This window comes from Pan troglodytes, chromosome 3 (genome assembly GCF_028858775.2).
Source record: "Pan troglodytes isolate AG18354 chromosome 3, NHGRI_mPanTro3-v2.0_pri, whole genome shotgun sequence".
Taxonomy (NCBI): Eukaryota; Metazoa; Chordata; class Mammalia; order Primates; family Hominidae; genus Pan; species Pan troglodytes.
The window spans coordinates 23221351-23243438 of NC_072401.2; the positions used below are offsets into that span (position 1 = coordinate 23221351).

The following is a 22088-nucleotide window of genomic DNA, read 5'->3' on the forward strand; positions in this document are numbered from 1 at the left end:
CAAAGTGCTGGGATTACAGACATGAGCCACTGCGCCCGGCCAATTTCTCCTTCTTAAAAAGGAATCATGTCGTAGCAACAAAATCCAATGTAAAATAAGACTTTAAATTTCCTTTTTTTTAAAAAACCATGATAGCCACACTTATTTCTTATCATTCTGAGAGGTTCCGACATTATTCTTTCTAAAATTATTCAGTATTACACTGGTATCACCAGAAGGAATTCTGGAAAGTGACACAAAGTGGTCTTTTTCCAAAACCTGAAATTTATTTACTGGATCCTTCACTCAGGCCTGGAGTTTATTGGCAGAGAGCAATTGGATTCTTGCAGTTTGACCCAAGTGAAGAAATTATTTTGTATTGCACACAAAATAGATTCTTCCGGGTAGGAGTTCATCTTCTGATAAGAGAGGGAAATCTCTAGTTTTCTGAGATTCCTCTCCACTTCTCCCTGTAGATGGGTCCTGTTCATAGTTAATCTATTGATATTCCCAGGCTTTATCCTGAAGAACAAATAGGCTAGTTACTACCCGGCAGATTTATGGATGGCTACAGGGAACACAAATGACTTGCCTAAAATTGCTCTGCGTATTTTTGGGAAAGAGAGATAAACAGAAATTGCTTTTTTTTTTTGTTTCCATTCCCAGCCTGGTACTCTGTTCAGTGCTAATCATATAGAGGCATTTCGTTGTTTTTTCAAGTAGTTTCAAGTACTTTATACCATCCTTTACATCTTTAATGCTAAATGCTTAATGATTGACCCCAAACTAAGGTGATTCAAGGATAGAAAAGTAACAGAAGATAAGAGTGGAAAATAAGAAAAGATTTGGATTTCTAAGAGACGGGAGAGAATAGGGTTAGGACAAAAAATATGTTTTTCAATTTGTTGAACTTCTATTTTGTCTTCAAATTACTTGATGAGAGGTTTATTAGGCATATAAAACATATACTGTCTACAGCATCTGTGTTCTCTTCTGAATCTTAACAGTAGGCTAGCTATATTCACTGTAATAGACATGTACTATTTTTGTTTTGCCTTTTAAAAAAACTAGACTTTTTAAATGTGTAGAAATACATATATTGAGAAGAAAAACATACGCATAAATGTATTTATTCTGGACTGGGTATAGTGGTGTGGTAACTTTTTTTTTTTTTGAGATGGAGTCTTGCTCTGTCACCCAGGCTGGAGTGCAGTGGCACGATCTTGGCTCACTGAAAGCTCCGCCTCCCGGGTTCACGCCATTCTCCTGCCTCAGTCTCCCAAGTAGTTGGGACTATAGGCGCCCGGTACTACGCCTGGCTAATTTTTTTGTATTTTTAGTAGAGACCATAGCCAGGATGGTCTCGATCTCCTGACCTCATGATCTGCCCGCCTTGGCCTCCCGAAGTGCTGGGATTACAGGCATGAGCCACCGCGCCCCACCATGGTGTGGTAACTTTATGTATTCTCGTAGTGGACACCAATTATTTCTGCTGTGGTGCAACTCTCTTTCCCCTTTCTTCTATAAAATACTCACCTCCCCATCTACATGCTTACCACAGGGACATCCATGCAAGTGGAATACAATCCTCCTCCTTCAGCAGATAACTGACTGGTCCAAACGTAGGCACAGGACGTGAGCTGGGACAATTTCAGTTCTTCCCTGGTACTTAGAACGTGGACCAATTAGTTTCTTAATCTCTTGGACTGGGTTGGGTGGATGTAGTTTTGTGAGCCACTGGTGACTCGGTTCTACCCTGTAAGCTTAGGCACAGTGAGAAGGGAAGATATCTATGCATTAAAGGAAAGTAAACATGGAGAACTTCCAGACAGCACTGGAGCCTCTGCTTTTCATTTTTCCTGAGATCTGTCTGCATGCAAGTTCTCGAGAGACATTACTTTCATCATAATAAAGTGCTCTTTGTGCTTAATCTTATTCTAATTGGGCTTCTCTCTCTTCAATAAAAAGAGTTGTAATTGATACCATCATCTCGTTTCCTTCTCAAAACAATGATATGAAGTCATTACTCCTACTTTATAGATGAGGAAACTGAGTTTCAAAGAGGCTACATTATTTGCTAAAGAAAAGGCACTAAGTAGTATTTCCTGGAACAAGGCTGAATGCATGTATATTATTATTATTAACTATTTGGTGTGAGATATAATCTGTGAGTTCAGGGCTGTCTGAGTTAAAGTGTTTATTTGTCCCACCACACAGCAACTTTTCCTTATGTTTGGTTACTTTGGGCTTGCATGTATTCTTTCAAAGTGCTTCATGCTGTCTTTGAAAGAGCCGACAGGTTCTGTGACCTTGAGCAAAGCTCAGACGCCCTATATCCTAGTTCTCATCAAAAGAGCAGAGCTGAACTTGCTAATCAATTTTCTGAGACTCCTCCGAGGTAATGCTGATGATCTTGGTTGGCAAGAACTTTAATAGTAAGAAGCACCCTGTGAGCAATTAAAAATAATAACAGGCCAAGGAAGATATTCCTGGGAAGCGCTGCAGGTGAGAAGTGACCAAAACCCAGGGAGTCAGATGGATGATGGCTCTGTGATTCTCACGAACAAAGCCTTTCCTCTGACATCACATGTATGGAGAGGCACATAATGACACTATAGATGGATCAATGGGTCCGCTTGGAGGTCTTACTGATCTCTTCAGGCAGATTCCCACAGCAGTTAATCGAGCATTAAAAGGTATGCTAATGTTTCTGTTTCCTTTTGGAATATGAGAAAAAAAAAGAGAAAAAATGTCATTTTAGAATAAAAGGAGAGAAATCAGCTAGTGCCTTTTAAATTTTGCATTGTTTAATTGTATTAAACACCTTTTAATAGGTTATATTTTAAGTAATGTAGAGGCAGGTGAGAGTAAAGGATACCAAAAAGTTGAAATAACATATAACTAGATTTGCATTCCAGATCTGCAAATTATTCAATAAGGGACCTTTAGCAAATTGCTCAACCTGTCTAATCCTCAGTTTGTTTATCTATAAAAATGGGGATAATGTTTTTTTTCTGGCGGGGTTGTTATATTGAGATTCCATTTCATGAGCTAATGTGTAAAATTCCCTTAGCAACTACCTGACCCATAGTAGCTCCTTAACCAATGGTAACAATTATTATTATTACAAAATGTGCACTCTTAAAAACATATCTATTATCTCCAAGTTATTCTCCTTGTTATTAAAAAAATGCCATTCCAAGACTTGTTATTTTTCTATCCCCCCCCCACAAATTATAGCAGACTATTTCCCCATATTTCTGTGTTTCTCTTCCTTTTTGAGGAACTTCTGGATGTGTGTTATAACATTGGTCCTCTGGCTTTTTCTAGTGTGAATTGCACTGAGGAGAAAGCAGCACCTCCATTCATTATTTCCCTGTGGGAGGTGACCAGATTAGGTGAAAAGTCAAATCATTGACAGCGGAAACTGCTGTCAAGCAACTGGGAATTGTTCTGCCACTTGAATCTTTGTATATGTTTGGGATTCAATGACATTCAAATAGTTAAAATTTTCTTGTATCATAAGAATTTGTATTATATTCATAACATTTATGCCACTCCTCGATACTTAAGAGCCAGTGGGCAATTTTGGCTTCATATGTAGATGCACACAAATGGATACCTCTCCAGTCTAAGTGCTTTCATGGAGATGAGGAAGGATGGGGAGCCAGGGGCCATTGCTCCGATGGCCGATACTGCCCCCATCACCTAAATTATCTTGAAAGGGGATCCGAGCGGTGCTCAACCTGTTTCTCATACCTACCCAGCACATGTGTGCTTTTAGCCTGGCTTATGATCCTTCCTCCACCTGGAATGCCATGCTCTTTGCTTTCTTCCTGGCCCACTTTTGTTTGAAGTAGATGAGCTTGCTTGAAGTCAGAGAAAACATAGGTTTGAGACCCTGGTTCTGCCCATAATGAGCCCAAAACTTTAGGGAAAATTCTGAAACAGGCAACCACCTCAGTCATCTAATCTCTAAAATGGGGATAATAAGAACATTGATCTTCTAAAGAGTGGTGAAAGATGAGCAAAATAATGCTTATGATGCCTTAAAAAAGTCTGGCACATTTCCTAAGGATTCTGTAAATGATTGACTAATTTTTTTGGGGGGGGGTGGAGGTGCTGTGAATTCTCTGAGGGCTGGAGCTTTGTCTTTTTTTTATAATTATATCTTCAGCTCTAAGCACCATGACTGTTATATAGTAGTGTTATACACATATTTGTTGAATTTGGTTCTATCATGGAAAGGCTAGATAATGAATAATGAGAAATAAATGACTAAATGGTTGGGAGGCATATTTTCTTTCCCTGAAGAAATATACCCCCCCCCCCCCCGACACACACAAAATGCAGCCTTCTGAAAAGTTTCTGAGCCAGTCCAACTTTCCAGGCAGATCCATGCCTGAGTTAGCACAGCGGTAGATGATTGCAGAGAAGGTTTGTTAATGACCAGCTTTCAGCTTTTAATGACAAAACCCCTCAGCAAGATGTCATCGAAGTTATTGAAGACTTCACTGAAAGTGTTGAAGCTGATACATTGTAACAAGAAGGTTATAAATCTTGCAGCTTGGATATACCACCGAGACAAGATGCTGAGCACAGAATCACCCTGCTGTTGTCTGTCAGCATTCTCCCTCCCCCTACGTCTTTCCCTTCCCACGGAGAGCAGGTAAAGGAGAAATACATCTATTTCCCAAAGTAGTGCAGACCTGGCAGCCACCTGCCTATGCCAATTTCAGATCACAGAGGTCCATTTAACTGGACAAAATGTGTTAAGCGCCTGTGTTTTTCTAAATGTGCATTAGAAAAAAATCCTAAGCATTAGGGAAAGATCTCAAAGGTTAATACGGTGACCTTTTAGAAACACCAGCCAATTAAAAATCTATTGCAAGCTCAGAATAGAGACCCAAATACCTGAATATAGATTCTCACTGTGTATCTATTGTTTTATTGCTTCTCAGAGGACATCTTTGTCACCTTGGCCCCTAGGAAGCAGTTCATGTCATAACTCCTGTTAAATATAACTGTATGGCTCTGGGGCCACGTGGGGTGGGATTTGGATTGACTCAGTACTGCTAACCAGGCTGCTCCTGGCTGCACTGGATGGCTGCTAGCCACAAGGGGCCAGGTCAGAACACAGAGGAAGAACGAGGTTGAAGGCTGGGCATGAGAATGGCTAGTGGGTGCTAGTATATAGAGTGTGCAATTTTTGTTTTTTAATTTTTTTAATTGACAAAAATTGTATCTATTTATTGTGTACAACATGTTGTTATGAAACATGTATACAATCTAAAATGCCTTAAACACATGCATTACCTGACATATTAGCATTTTTTTTGTGGTGGGAATGCTTACCATCTACTCTTTTGGTAATTTAAAAGAATATAACAGATTGTTATTAATTATAATCACCATGTTGTACAATAAATCTCTTGAATTTGTGGCTCCTATCCAACTGAAATGTTGTCTCTTTTGAAACAGCATCTCCTGAGTTCCCCAGCCCCATAAACGAGATCATTTATGTCTACATATGCTCTGAATGCCTTAAAATGTTAGATGTTATTCTCACCATCTACTCTCTGCTTCTTTGAGATCCACTTTTTTAGATTCCGCATATAAGTGAGAGCATGTGGTATTCGTCTTTCTGTGCCTGGTTTCTTTCACTTAACATAATGTCCTATAGGTTCATCTGTGTTGTTGCAAATGACAGGATTTTATTCTTTTTAAGGTCCAATTGTAGGACCATGCTGTTTTGGTTACTGTAGCCTTGTAGTATAGTTTAAAGTTGGGTAATGTGATTTCTCCAGCTTCACTCTTTTTGCTTAAGATTGCTTTGGCTACTCGGGCTCTTTTTTGATTACATATGAATTTTAGAATAATATTTTTCTAAATCTGTGAAAAATGACACTGTATTCCCCATTTTCTTTATCCATTCATCCACTGTGGACACGTAGGTTGATCCCACATCCTGGCTATTGTGAATAATGGTGCAGTGAACACGGGAATGCAGATATCTCTTTGACATACTGATTTCATTTCCTTTGGATACATGGTAGTTTTATTTGTGGAATTTGAAAAGTCATGAAGAAAATAATTTCTTATGTTTGTGTCCCACTAGTCTACATATGTAGACCACACTTAGACTCAGCCAGGGTTTACAGAGTTAACCTTAAAAAGGGATATGCCAGATGCCCTTCTCATTTATTTCCCCCTGCTACTTCCACCCATGGCGTACTTGTCATTTGCCCTTCCTTCCCACTGGGAAGCATGGAAGAGTAGAATGCATCGAAGTAGAAAGTCTGCAGGCTTTGGAGAGGAAAGATGAACAGGGTTCTGTGCTCTAGTGGTGTGTCTTTGGGTAAGTCATCATTGGTACTCTCTAAGTGTCAATTTCCTCATCTGTAAAATGGGACTAATGCTAACTGCTGTTCTGCCTAATCCAAGGTCAGTTGTGAAAATAAAATGAGATCATTTATATCTACATATGCTCTGAACACCTTAGACTGTTAGATGTTATTCTCATATTTGATATACGTACTTTATGCTTCTGTTTAAGGACATTCATCACTCTGGTCAAAATACATTATCTGGACCTCAACATTCTCCACTGCCAAGGAAAGGGGTTGGTGCTCATTATTTGGGTCTTTTCAAAGTCTAGATTCTCAGATTTTATCAATTTATTTTCCTGCACATTTCTATACTGCTATATACCATTGTGACCAATTTAAGGGTTTTTAGAGAACATGTACTATGACCAAGTGATTAATATAGTGCTTAATAAAGCCAGAATAACACACATACACAAACACATTCACACATACACAGAAATATGTATACATATATACATATACTCTATATGTCTCTATCTGGCTACCTATCTATGTAAGTTTATGTAAGTTTTTTGATGAGCTACTTTACCACACTTGTCTGGTGAGGCATATATTGATGTGGTCAGAAACCTAAACCATTTATGAGGCACATTCTCTTAGAAACATAGAACCTGGCATACCTGCTTCACAAGAACAGGTTTCATGGAGTTGCCCATGTGAGAAGCAGCTTGATCACACATCAGAGAATCTTTCCTTGTGCTTTTTAACTGGAAACCATTATCTTCTCTGTCTGTAGTATTCCAATATCTATGCTGTGCCCCAACTGATGGACATCACTTTGGGCTTTTTAACTCAGTTTCCACTACTCTGAAGTGATACTTAAGGTCTCCCACCATCTCAGGTCCAGTGAATTTTAAGAATACAATAAAGCCTTTTAAAAAATCAGATGATTTCAAACTAACCTTTCTTTTTTTCTTTTTCTTTTTCTTTTTTCTTTTTTTTTTTTTTGAGACGGAGTCTCGCTTTGTTGCCCAGGCTGGAGTGCAGTGGCGCGATCTCGGCTCACTGCAAGCTCTGCTTCCCAGGTTCATGCCATTCTCCTGCCTCAGCCTCCTGAGTAGCTGGGACTACAGGCGCCCGCCACCACGCCCAGCTAATTTTTTTTTTGTATTTTTTTAGTAGAGACAGAATTTCACCATGTTAGCCAGGATGGTCTCAATCTCCTGACCTCGTGATCTGCCCACCTTGGCCTCCCAAAGTGCTGGGATTACAGGCGTGAGCCACCGTGCCTGGCCGTAACCTTTCTTTTTTTCATGAAAATGTATAGTGTAACAGTAAGCAGAAGCTCAGTTTTTATTTTCCACAACTGTGAAGACCAATGAGGAAAACAATTGTTATTTATCTGAAAAAAATTAGCCTTTCCAATATGAAGAGTTGGCTGAATGGAAACTAGAAAAAGGGGAAGGGGGAGAAAAGAAAAAATTCCATAATGATTTTTATTATTTATTGATTTATCTATTTTTTTTCTATTCCCTAGATAGCTTCAGGGAGGATTCAGTAATGATTTTTAAAAACTGTTCCGAGAGAGCCATGTTGGAATATTTTAGTGATTAGGGGGCTACTGGAATTGAAGCAAGGTGAATATCTCAGGTTTCCCCCAGAGTGTAGATGAGGTGGTCCTCAAGCATCTGTCTACATTAGCTCTTATTCCCTGATCTCCAGAATAACCTGGTTACTATCTGCCTCTTAGTCATCTTGGGAGCGAAAAAGCACTGCCTTTGAATGAAGCCAGTAGAGTTCAACTTTAGTGTGATTCACAGGTGTTGCCTGGATAACTGTGTTAAGGATTCTGTTGGATAGCTATGGGCTCATAGAAAGAATCAAAAGAAGTAGATGGTCAAATGCTATCTATTTCTGCTCATGAAACTTAACATGAGTTTTCCCATGCTTGGAAAGAGATATTCCTCATTGTAAATTAATACATTGACATTAGGATTTGTAAATAAAAATCTTGTTCGTTAGTAGGGATTAGCTCTCGGTGCAGTGAAAAAAAAAATGAAATGGTGGATTTGCAGTGCGACCTTAGGCGGTGCTGATCTCACCGGTTCTATAACCTTCCTCTCTGTAGTCTTCTCATCTTACCTTTTTATAGCTTCAATGTTGCTTATATTGGTCAGTTGCTCTACAGTGATATAAATGTTGTTTCTGCCAACTTTCACAGACTCCTAATTCTGTGAATTACTGGTTCACTACCTCCTTATTTTTTTCAATAATGAGCCTGATACTATGTAGACAAAAATCAGCAATATTATGATTAAAAACATTGAAAATTGATGCCATGACCACTGCATAGGCTTCTAACTACAGCACTGTAACAAATACTTGTTGAATAAGACAACTGAATATATGGAACTTGAGAGATACTTTGATTCTTGAAGATGATATCCATGATAATCTTTGGGAAAAAAAAGAGCATTTTCAGGAGAAAATGAAAGTTATTAAAAGGTAAAAGAACTCATAGGCAGAAGAAGTGTACCTAAAGATTTTATTCACCATTTTTAAAGACAAAATTCTCACCAGAAAGAATTTTGGAGTTTTGAGCTATATACTCAGCATTCTGTTAAGTGCTCAGTAAATGTTTAATAACTGAAAGGAGATTGAGCCTAGATTAGCAGAAAAACTGAATTACTTACTTCTGGGAATTTCAATGAAATATTAGACTTATGCCACCATTGTGCTTTTTTGATTTCTAAAGAAGTGGCAGATTATTTATTCTATTATAAACAATTTGTATGTATTGGAATATGCATGAACGCTAATTATATCCTTTTGATATTAAACTTCTGTTTGGGACAACAATAATTTAAATATATGCTAGAGTTTTAAAGCTCTCATGTATAAATTCTCTTAAGCGCTCTGTGCTTCAGTTTCTTTAATTGAAAATAAAAGGGCTGAACTAGCTGATCTTTTGGGATACTGCCAGCCTAAGAATTTTGTGACCTTCTAGATAGTCGTTCTGCAGAAGTATGTCACGGATCACATTTTATTAGAACTCTTGATAATTTCTTAGGCTATAAAATTTAGTCCAAGGAATTATAGTTAATGGTCTTTTTTATACAAAAAAAAGCCTCTCTTCATTCTTCTTATCCAGCTACCTAATTTGAAATTTAACACCTTTCTTATATGGACATAAAATTAGACCTTGCTTTTCAATGCGCTGTTTCTATTGATATTGATTCAGGTTCCAGGTAACATTTTCTTGACCTTCAATCTGAGTGTTTCCTCTTCTATTCTTACACATTGAAAATGAACCTCACCTTTCTTTGCTTGAGAAAGTTTTCCCTTGGAGTTCATAGAGTCAGAAGGGCACTTCAGACTCAAGTTTAACAAAGTTACTGTAGAGAGCATAAAATCTCAGAGAGGAAACTGGATGTGCCAACTCATTTCAAAGCATTAGTATAAAATCCCCAGCTGAACAACTTCACAGCAGTTACAATCACCAGCAGTAAAATCACCTTTCAAAACACAGTTATGGCAAGAGGCATATAATCTATTAAATTTTAAGATAGTTAAGTATGAGTTTTTGAACTTTGCCATAAATGCATAATTTAATTCAATTAGATGGCGTAGTAATTTTAACTTTACGTATATTTAACTTGAACACTAAACTTTTGTTTCTGGGTAAGATCCTGAATTAGAAGGAGGGATTATATTGCGGCGTTTTCAGAATTACAGTCTCATCATAAGTCTGTGCAGAGACTTCATATAGGCAAGTCTGTTTTTCTATTCTGACTTTTGAGCATAGAGCTTATTCCAATCAGTACTGCTTTTACCTCAAGTTACTGTTTAGGTAGCATTTTCTTCAATACAATGAAAATATCACTCTGGTGCTAGAGATGAAAATAGTTTCTTTTAGAAAGTAATTCTTAAGGTTTATCTGAAAAGGCTATGTGCAGAGATGGGGGAGGGAGGCCCGTCTCATTCAATAGGGTCATCTCATCAACAGCAAAGTCTCCTGTGTGTTGAGATTAGCTAATGAAACAGTATCATGGCCTGAGATTAGTTTGTGCTATTCTAAAGCTCGGCCACATTTCCCCCCTTGTTTGTGAAAGTCTGTTATAGGAATCACTGTCTGCTTTAAAAATAAGTGAAACTATTGTGGATGGAGGAAGAAAAGGCATTTGAACCCTGAAGAATTTTAATTGGTGCTGGTGAGTGAAGGTGAACAAGAAGCCATCGATGATTCAGGTGAAAACATTAATGAGTGCAGACTAAACAGATAATAGGAGTAGGGTAGGAGGAGGAATGTTTAACATTTGCTGATGAAATAACCTTTTTTACTCTCCTGGCAACAAGTGGAATTCATTTCTTTAATATTTAGACACAGCTCAAAGTCTTAAATAATTTTAAACGACCATATTCTTTTATGAGTCAGAGTCAAGTCAAACATGTTTTGTAGTTGAAAATCAGCAGAATAATAAAAAATTAGATCAGCCCATAAAATATGAGTAAATGAGTCTATTGTTGTAAGGTATACGTTTATTAGTAGATCATTTTTATGTGGTTGAGGCTCTGTGGGTTTAGTCCCTTAAAACATTTTTTTTTTCCCAAAGATGTTTAGGATATGTTCTTGATACTTTGAATGAGCAGTTGGCCTTAAAAAATAAAAAAAGGAAGCTTCAAAAATATTTCATGGCCAAAGTTTGCTGCCCTCATGAATAGATGGTAACAATGACAAGAATAGTTCAGAAAAATCTTTTAGCACTCCTAGAAAAACAAATAGCCTGACCCATTGATTGTGTACAAATTTTATACAGACAGGCAGATAACTTTATGAATACTCTTATGCCACAAGGATTTGCTTGTTTGACATACTGAAAGAGCATATTCTTTGATTGATTGATTGATTGATTGATTGACTTAGATAGATTCAGGGGGGTACATGTGCAGGATGTACATAGATATATTGTATAATGGCGAGGTTTAGGCTTCTTGTATACCTGTCACCCAAATAGTGAACATGATACCCAATAGATAATTTTCAACCCTCATCCATCCTCCAACTCTCCCCACTTTTGGAATGTCTAGTGTCTATTTAATTTCCTTCTTTGTGTCCATGTGTACCATTGTTTAGCTTCCACTTATAAGTAAAAGCATACAGCATTTAATTTTCTGTTTCTGAGTGATTTCTCTTAGGATAATGACCTCCAGCTTCATCTATGTTGCTGCAAAAGACATGATTTCAGAAAGAGTATATTCTTTAAAGACAGATCCATTTTCAGAATCTGGTTCTGATACTCTTTCAGCTTGTGAGCCTTGGGCAAGTTATTCTACCTCTATGAATATCAGTTCATCATCTCTGAAAATTTATTTTTGGTGCAGATTAATGGCATACTTCATATCCTAGAGAAATGCCTACCACATAAATCCTCCAAATGATAACTATTGCAGTGAATTATTTATTACCAGCATCTAGTAACCAGGATTTTGGAAAAACTGCGACTTCCTGCATAGTCATCAAGCATTGATAATTTATGCTTCTCTTGATGACCCCAGAATGCATTCTGAATAATTAGAGAAAGATTAAATTATAATCAGTTTAGTTTCAGTGTTAAGTGTATTTTAATTTATTCTCATTCTTTAAAAATCTGTAATCTTTTTGCATGTGGCAACAATTAACAAAAAACATTTGATTAGCTGGGGCACCACATTCCCTGACTATCAAGCTAATAAAGAGTTTATTGCAGGTTGTTGAAACTCAAACTTTTCCCTGTGCATAAACTGGGCATTTGCTGGATGGAGTCTCTTCACGCCAGTCTTCTATCCTTTCTCAGAGCCAGTGTGTTGACTGTTGGATATCTTAGATTTAATCTTTATGTATCCTTGAACAACACTCTTGGAACCTATACCAGACACTTCTTGTGTATTATTTTGATGCAGGGTCCTAGTCCTGGTCATCACTTCTGATTTGGTGCAGATGAGGACCTAAGTCTTCTATCTCTGAGGTTGTCTGTTCTTTTCCTATGTATTTCTAGAGATGAACATCTCAGCTGACTTTAGTAACCAATCTATCTTGGTGTTTGATCAACCTCTGCTCTTACCCAATCATGTTTTGGACTTGTTCTCACTAGGCTTTTTAGGCTATATAACCTTCCTGATGAAAACTTCACTATGCATTTTATCATTTTTGTGGTTCTTTGAACTTTCCACTTTTTTTTCCATTTGTCTTTTTTCCCCCAACACACCAATGTCATATGTTGCTGTAAAAAGTGCCTTAACACCTGATTTGTGTTAAGAGGCATCTCTTCAAAAATTCACTCATATTATTGTTCTTTTGTGATCTTGATTATGGTACATTTTCAGGCAAGCAGATTGATTTTTGTCATTTGATCGATCAACATAGGACATAGGATTCATCAGTTCCTTTTCGTCTCCCTTATTCTGCCTTCCTTTACATATCTGCCCTACCCCAAAGCCTCTCTTTGCAACCTGACACTCTCTTTTTCATAGTGTCCTTCACATCCCAGCTGACATCCCCAATACTTACTCAGTGAATGAAGTAAGGCAGAGACTGCTTGTTTCCCTTAAAGGGAGAGTGAGGCCAAGGGGAAAAACAGCTGATAAAGAAATAATTTTGCACTGTAAGCCCAGGCAACTCTTGGGCCTGGTGTAAGGGGAAGATTGATTAGGATTCTCTTGTTAAAATGTAGAAGCCTTCTTTGGTCATGTGTGGGTGGGTGTCCGGTGAGAATCGGAAGACTGGGTGTCTAGCCAGGAAGCAACAATTAGCATTCTACTCTAATTCTGTGATTTCTCTGATACGGAGCTCACTGGGTAGCTGCATTTCAGTTGGTCAGGCAGGTTGCCTGTTATTGCTACTGTGTGTAATTTCTCCCCAAAGTGATATTTTTCATCATATAGACAAACATTAAAAGTCAGCAACTCAGTGGTAAAGCAGTCACTGTTCCTCTCGCTGTGGCACACCTCTATTTAGCTACCGCAAATACGTTTAATATTTGGCAAACCATATGTATATTATTGGGCTATTTTGAATTTTCTGGGAACTATGATTTTGAGCTTTGCTGTGTTTGAATGATAATTGCAATGCTTTGCTGAATAGACTTCTTTACAAAATGTGACATTTTCATAAATATAGCATAAGATCACATGGTAAACAAATGAATTTGTGTTAATAGAAAGTGTGAAAATTTCAGAACATTCACAGAATTGAAGTTAAAGTATCTACACTATCTTTATGTATAGATAGATTGTTGGTCACAGGAATGACATATTAGGCTGGGTGTGGTGTCTCGTGCCTTTAATCCCAGCACTTTGGGAGGCTGAGGCGGCAGGGGTAGGGGAGTGGGGGGAATGCTTGAGGGCAGGAGTTTGAGACCAGCCTAGCCAACATGGTGAAACCCTGTCTCTACTAAAAATACAAAAAATTTCCCGGGCATAGTGATGCACTGGTAATCCCAGCTGATTTGAAGGTTGAGGCATGAGAATTGCTTAAACCTGGGAGACAGAGGTTGCAGTGAGCCAAGATCACACCACTCCACTCCAGCCTGGACAACAGAGTGAGACTCTGTCTCAAAAAAAAAAAAATGGAAAAAATTGCCATATTAATACATGTGTTGCAAAGAAGGAGACAACAGTCACTGGGGTCTGCTTGAGAAGAGAGTGGGGGAAGGAGGGAGAGGAGCAGAAAAGATAACTATTGGGTACTGTGCTTAATACCTGGGTGATGTTATCTGTACAGCAAACCTCCGTGACATGTGTTTATCTATGTAACAAACCTTCAGATGTACCCCCAAACCTAAAATAAAAATTAAAAAGAAAAGAAAATCATTTCCATGGGATTCCAAATAAACTAGCTCATGGAGTATGGAAAAAAAAATGTGTGTTGGATGGTAGTTGAAGGCCATTTATATATCATATTCTTTAAATTTTGACATTTCGAATGCTGGATTCTCATGAGTTTGGGTAACGACATTCACTCTAAATAATTTAGTGCTTTCTTTTATTTTAAGGAATATTTTATTTTATTAAGAAAATGTTCTTCCTGTATTTCTATCTTAAAAATATTTTTTGGTTAACATAAACACAGTGGTTTCCCCTTAACCATGGTTTCACTTCCTGTGGTTTCAGTTACCTGAGGTCAACCGCTATGCAAAAATAATCAGTGGAAAATTCCAGAAATAAGCAATTCATAAGTTTTAAATTGTTCACCATTTTGAGTAGCTTGATGAAATCTCACAAAGTCCCCCTCCGTCCTCCCGGGACATGAATCCTCCTTCTATCCAGCATATCCCTGTTGTCAACACTACCTGCCCGTGAATCAGTTAGGAGTCACCTGGGTTATCAGATCTGCTGTTGCAGTATCACAGCGCTTGTGTTGGGTTGATACCCTTTTTTTTACTTAATAATGGCCCCAAAGTGCAAGTGTGTGATTCCGGCAATTTGCATATTCCAAAGAAAAGCATAAAGTCCTTCCTTTAAGGGAAAAGTGAAAGTTCTCAAATTAGTAAGGAAAGAAAAAAAATTGTATGCTGTCATTGCTCAGATCTATGGTAAGAATGAATCTTCTATCTGTGAAATTGTGAAGAAGGAAAAAGAAATTCATTTATAGTGTATACATGTTTTGGTACTATCCGTGGTTTTAGGCATTCACTGGGGGTCTTGGAACGTATCCCCTGTGGCTAAGGGGAACTACTGTACTGGAAAACCTTTGTGATTTGTAATAATTATAGAGATGACAATTCAGAAATGTCAGTTAAATTGTTGAGAGGTATTAATTTTTGTCAATTATTGAAGATGGACCATTTTATTACATTGAGGTTCTTGATAAAAAGAAATACCAGCTCATAAATCAGTGGTAGGGAGGGAGTGGGAGGATGTAAATATCCTACCCGTAGTTGTTGACATAAAGCTTGAACACTGGCTTGTAGCTTCTTGGCATTCGGATCAAAAGGAATTCACCATTGGTTTTCAAACTGTGCTTTCTGGAGCTTTCTGATCTATGAAGATATCTTTGGGGACTCAGTTAGATGCACAGAGGGTGGGAGGAAAAGCAGAGCTCCAGGGCACCTCTGCTTTTATTGGTTGTGTATATTAGGAATCCATAAAAATTTTCATTTGAAAGGAAGACTCTGGTGCTAAAAAAAAAAAAAAAGAAAAATTGGAAAACCACTGAATAATAGGGATCTCATTATCAGAGGGGCAGAAACATAGTAGCTCCTTTGGGGAAATAAAGCACAACTTTCTTTCTCTTTCACTTAAAAAAATGAGTTATTTCAAACATACAGAAAAATACAGGTACCCATACAACTGTGACCCAGATTTAACACATGCTAATATTCTGTCATACACATTATACACGAAAAAGGAAATTAAATATTATTGGCCCAGGGTAAGTCCCTTTATATCTTTCCTGTATCTCCTTTCTGTCTTCCTTCACTTGGGTTAACTCTGATCTTGAAGTGTGTGCACTACACATTTTGCTACAAATTTATACATCCATGGCCTATCTGTATAATGCTTTCTGCATTTTACTATTTACATAAAAGGTGTCACACTATACACATATATTTTTTCAACATTATGTTCTTTGAGATTTATCCATGTTGATCCTTTTAGCTCTAATTCATTCTTTTTAGTGGATCTATAGTATTCTGATGTGTGAAGAGACCACATTTATTTATCTCTTCTTCTGCTGATGGATGTATGGGGGTCTTTCCTTTTTTTTCATTTTTATAAACAATGCTGCACTGAATATCCTTGAGTGGCTCATAGGCTGAAAATGCATTTCTTACATGGGAGTTTATGAGGCAGCCCTGCTGCTAGTCCACATGATATCTTTGTACCATTAGAATGAAGTTTCCCTTCCTCAAAAATGTTACATTTTTAAGAAAATGGTTGCAAAGGCTATACAAATTTACAATGACTTTATATCAACAGTGTTCTTTAAAGTTTTGACATTAAAAAAAAGCAATAGTTCTATATGTAGGGGATGCTACCATAGAAACCTGTAGGGTGTAAAGAGGTTGGGCGAACTAATGTGTTTAACAGGTTAGAAGCTAATCTAAATAAAAGTCGGTGGTTAGCCTATATAAGAGGTTTTTCTAGCTAAATGCAGGGGCTGGGGAAATTGTTTTCTTCAGAAACGTTATGTTGCAAGTAAAGAACACAAGGAAAGTGTGTAAGGCTTTTGATTTTTCCCAGGTTACAAGGCCAGTGGCAGGCCCAAGTGATGTTGTAAGGGAGACCTTATCCATCAGTTTTCCCCTTTCCAGAATACAGCCCTCAAGACTGTCTATGTAGACATGTATACAGTGCAGGCTTCTACCAGGCTTCATCTGCTAACACAACAGTGTGCTAAGAATGAAGAGAAGTTGCCTAGGGAAGACAAACAAGCCCTTGCTCTGGGAAGGAAAGTTTGAATTGTATCCAGAGGAAGTAGTGAGCCTCCCAGAAGACTGACGCTGTAAGTCCCAATACACTGAAATAAGTTCATGTTCATCCAAGTTCCATTGGTCCTCACTAGATGGCTTTGCCTGGGGAGGGAAACAACTCCACAGCAGGCAATGCAATGTCTTCTCTATTCTTTATGAAAGTTAATAGGGGAAAAATTCTTTCCTGCTTTGGAAACTTACTTTAGAAATTAAATTTGGAAGTACTCAAGAGTAGAAGCCTGGTGGAAATTGTTGGATATTCTTCATGGAAGCAATTATATACGTTGTGGTCATTAAAAATTTGCCTAAATTAAGATGTGGTAACATCACTCTCTGTTTATATCTGTAATACTATTTTCCATCCTGGGAATCATTGGGCATTAACATTAATATTCACAATCTAAATTATACCCAGAAGACAGGATCTACGATGATTGTGTGTATGGAGAAGCCTGTTAACTTCTGTTAATTCTTTTAAGAACTATCAGGTAGAAGACTAAAAAAATTCATTTTATGTTGTGTCGAGGGCAGAACTCATGCCAGTGGGGGACCATTACATGAAGACAGGTTTTAGTTCAACATTAAGACAGAACTTTCCAACAATTAGAGTGGCTGAGTAAGAGAATGAGTGTCCTCAGGAGATCATTAGAGGCCTGTCAATAGATGGCGGAAAAGCAGATGCCAGATTCCCATCTGCCAAAGATGCTGTTGGGAGGATGTCTGCTCCATGTGGGAGGGTCATTCCACAAGTGCGTACAATCACCTGCTATTTATTAAGTACCTACCGTGCACTTGCTGTCGTCGGGGATAGGGAATGTTGTAGGCACAGCTGTTGTCTGGATGTGATCATCTTCCAATCCTAAATTCTGTGAATCCCAGGGAGTTTTAGCCAGGGCCCTGATGAAATTTTCACAAATTCCACATTAGAGCGGTCTGAAGTAATGAGGTCTCACAATGCGGCTAGCCTAGTGGTAATGCTTAACCTTACTCCCAGCAGGAAGGATATGGCGCAGAACACCACTTCTTAGCTAAGACCTGCTTTTGTCCCTGGATTTCAGCTTTGGCTTGGCTTTTGTGACATGAAAGATCTCAGTATATTAAAGTTAGTTTCTTTTCTCTGGTTCACTTCCTTCTGGTCTTGAAAATTAATATAACTTCTGAGCTCCAGATGATGTGTGTCAGCTTTATTTAGTCAAACTCTGTCAAGATAAATATTTTTGCATTGGAATTGAATCTCTGTGACTTCCATTCATGACAAAAGCATGAATTACAAAGTGGAGACTTTATGGAATTACAACTAAATACACTTAATTATTTAAAGTCAACTCTGCCTCAATCACAAAGTGTTTGACTTGGAAACCTCCTTTAGTCCAGTAGAGAATATAAATAAATAAATGTATGGAACAGTTTTGAGATTAGATCTGGATATTATATTATGAAGCTAACATTTTGGTCTGAATTCTCTGGCCTATGCTGAAGACACGACCTTGGCTGACTCATGGATATGGCCTCTCTGTCTTTCACACACTTTAGAGACAAGTGTGTTAGAGTCCCATTAATGCACATAATGGCTCCTGCAGCTCACTGATGCACATGCTATCACAGTGACCTGAAGAGTTAAGGTGCCCACTCCTTAGGCTACTTCACATAACATTGAAGCCACTTTGACCCAGAGTAGACTAAAACCCCATATATTCAATATTTGCTTTCATTAATATATTCATAAATATACAAAATCCTTGAGTGGTCTTTTAAACTGTTCCTTTGTTATATAGTCTGGGGCCCTAGCTATTTCTTCTATTGGCTGAAGTTTCTTTGTGTGTGTCAGCTTTTCATTTATGGACCCTGAAATTAATCTGGTTTAAAATTATGCTCTTCAAATATAGTTCAAATAATTCTGTTTTGAGGAAGAAATGTAGTACAGAGGGAGTCTTTCATGAAAACAACTTTCCCAAGCCATTGCTCTGGAGTTGCTAAGGGTGATCAGCCAGCAAAGCCCAAAGTGTTCATTTAGTATGACATGCAAGTATTTTAAAAAGATCTTAGCTGGAAAAGCAATATAATTGGCAAATTAAAAATATTAAAATGAAAGTTTGCACCTTCTGACTAGGGAGAAAACAGTGCCCTTACATTGTTCCTTTTTTTGTTGTGTTTTCTGCTCTGTGCACAGTAAAGATTTGTGGCACTGCATCTTTTAAAAAAAATTTTATTTTACTTTAAGTTCTGGGATACATGGGCAGAATGTGCAGGTTTCTTACATAGGGTATACATGTGCCATGGTGGTTTGCTGCACCCATCAACCCATCATCTAGGTTTTAAGCCCTATATGCATTAGGTGTTTGTCCTAATGCTGTCGCTCCCCTTGTCCTCACCCTCCGACAGGCCCTGGTGTCTGATGTTCCCCTCCCTGTGCCCATGTGTTCTCAATGTTCAGCTCCCACTTATGAGTGAGAACATGTGGTGTTTGGTTTCTGTTCCTGTGTTAGTTTGCTGAGGATGATGGTTTCCAGCTTCATCCATGTCCCTGCAAAGGACATGAACTCATTCTTTGTTATGGCTGCATAGTATTCCATGATGTGTATGTGCCACATTGTCTTTATCCAGTCTATCATTGATGGGCATTTGGTTGGTTCCAAGTCTTTGCTCTTGTAAATAGTGCTGCAATAAACGTACGTGTGCATGTGTCTTTATAGTAGAATGTCTTTATAGTAGAATGATTTATAATCCTTTGGGTATATACCCAGTAATGGGATCGCTGGGTCAAATGGTATTTCTGGTTCTAGATCCTTGAGAAATCACCACACTGTTTCCACAGTGGTTGAACTAATTTACACTACCACCAACAGCGTAAAAGCGTTCCTATTTCTCAACATCCTCTCCAGCATCTGTTGTTTCCTGACTTTTTAATGATGGCCATTCTAACCAGCATGAGATGGTATCTCACTGTGGAGCACTGCTTCTTAATCTTGGCTGCACATTGTAATCACCCAGAAAGATTTAAAATATACTGTCATTTGGGTTTCATCCCCAGCTGGACATTTAAATATCTTAATGTCTGGGGTGCTGCATGGGCATTGGGGATTTTACAAGATCTACAGGAGATTCTAATATACAGATAATGCAAAGAATGATTGATTTGAGTGCTTTGATCTTCTAATATTAAAAAGAAATCTAAAAATTTCTCTGTTATTATTTGTGGAGTATGATTTGCATGGAACCTAGACTGCCTGTGAATTTAAGAGTTGAAAAAGTCTCCGTTTTTGAGATACTTCACTTGGTATTCTCACTTATGTTGGGCCATTGTGAGATGGTAGATAATTTTTCTGAAAAAGACTTCGGGAAGAGTTTGTTACAGGTGCAGTGTTTTCAGAGCATTTCCTAACTGCATTGTTTGAGAATGTAATTCTGCTGCCTTTGCACATAAATAGCAATTTATATGTGTCTGAAATTCTTTTTCTTCTTCATCTCCTCCTCTTCTTTCTCCTCCTCACAGGAGGTCACAAAGATTTAAAAACAAGAGAAAAAATAAAAGACATTGGGAACAGATTCAGAAAATCCAAACTCTGTGTAAAAATATACTTCTCTTCTTCCTCCTCCTTTTGTTTCCTTCTAATTAAAGTTTTGCTCCATTTTCTTCTGAACATTATTGTTGTGGAAGAGAAGTCTGTAGATAGACTGATTTTTATTTCTTTGTAAGTGATTAAGTGTCTTCATGAATGCTTATAAGAATATTTATCCTTGAAATACATACAGACGATCTCTGTCTTTTCATTTACATAATCCGTCAGTAAGCCATTTGCAACAATAGTTTCAGGTTGTTTGTAAGCTCAGGAAAAAATTATGCCATGATGCCTATAATAATTAGGTCAGCCTCATCTGTACCATGATCTACAATTGAGAACTAATTTTTACGTATAGATTATTGGATTTTTCTTATCTAGTCTCCATATCTATGTTTTCTCTTATATTTAAATCTTTTTACTTTTCTCTGAGATTTGGACAGATTTCCAACCCTGTCTTCCACTTTACTGATTTGATTTTCAGCTATGGCCAATTTTCTGATCTCTACCACCACCACAGTGATTTTTTAATCCAACAATTTATTTTTTCCATGTGTTCTTTCCTGATCTTATGACTGTTTACTCTAGTTTCATAAATACAATAAGAGTTCACATACTGTTGAGATAAAGGGGCAAAATTTTTCTAAACATGTGTACTTTTCTAGCAGTAAATCCCTTTCATAGTTGATATGGTTTGGCTGTGACCCCACCCAAATCTCATCTTGAACTGTAATTCCCACAATTCCCACATGTCATGGGGAGGTGACTGAATTATGAGGGTGGGTCTTTCCTGTGATGCTCTCATGATAGTGAATAAGTCTCACGAGATCTGATGGTTTTGAAAATCGGAGTTTCCCTGAACAAGTTCTCTTCTCTTGTCTGCCGCCATGTGAGACATGCCTTTCACCTTCTGCCATGATTTTGAGGCCTCCCCAGCCACATGGAACTGTGAGTCCAATAAACCTCTTTCTTTTGTAAATTTCCCAGTAATGGTTTTGTCTTTATCAGCAGTGTGAAAACAAATTAATACAAGAGTCAATTATTTTCTGTAAGTTTTTGGAGTAGTTTTTTTTCTTATGAGGGGCAGTAGCTTTTCAAGGGTCTGTTTTTCTCTTCATTTGGGAGGAATCCAGGCTGTGATTTTCCTGCTGATGATGTCTGCCTTTCACATGAGTTTTCTCTACTTCCTGTCCACGCTGATCTGTCCTCCATTCTTCCTTCACCCTGGTGCCATCTACCCTCTCTCAAGCAGAACAAACCAGGAACTACATTTTTTGGCAAATGGAACACATCTTTTATGGTTTTCAGAGGTATTACAGGTTTTACTTACTATATATTTTGAAATGTTCCACAGGAATATGGAAATTGGGAAAATTAGCTACTTGTACTCACACTAACAGATTATCTAACATCATGATAAATCTTTGGAGAGTATTTTTTCCACCCAGCTTACATTTACATCCTCAGGATATAGTTCTATATGGAAAATTACTAAGTCAAAGAACATGACCTTTTATTTTTTATATTTTATTTTTATTTTTTAATTTTTAAAAATTTCCAATAGCTTTTGGGGTACAGGTGCTTTTTGGTTACATGGCTGGGTCATATACTGGTGAAGTCTGAGATTTTAGTGTACCCATCGCCCGAGTAGTGAACACTGTACCTAATGTGTAGTTTTTTTATTTCTAACCTCCCTACCTCCATCTCCCTTCTGAGTCTCTAATGTCCATTATATCCTTCTGTATGCCTTTGCATAATCATAGCTTAGC

General features: G+C 37.7%; 1 protein-coding gene across 12 annotated transcripts in view; it reads left to right on the forward strand.

The window, feature by feature from the left end:
• Positions 1-22088, forward strand: part of LOC461139 (cytosolic beta-glucosidase) — a 1143797-nt gene that overhangs the window by 113150 nt on the left and 1008559 nt on the right. The window lies entirely within an intron of this gene.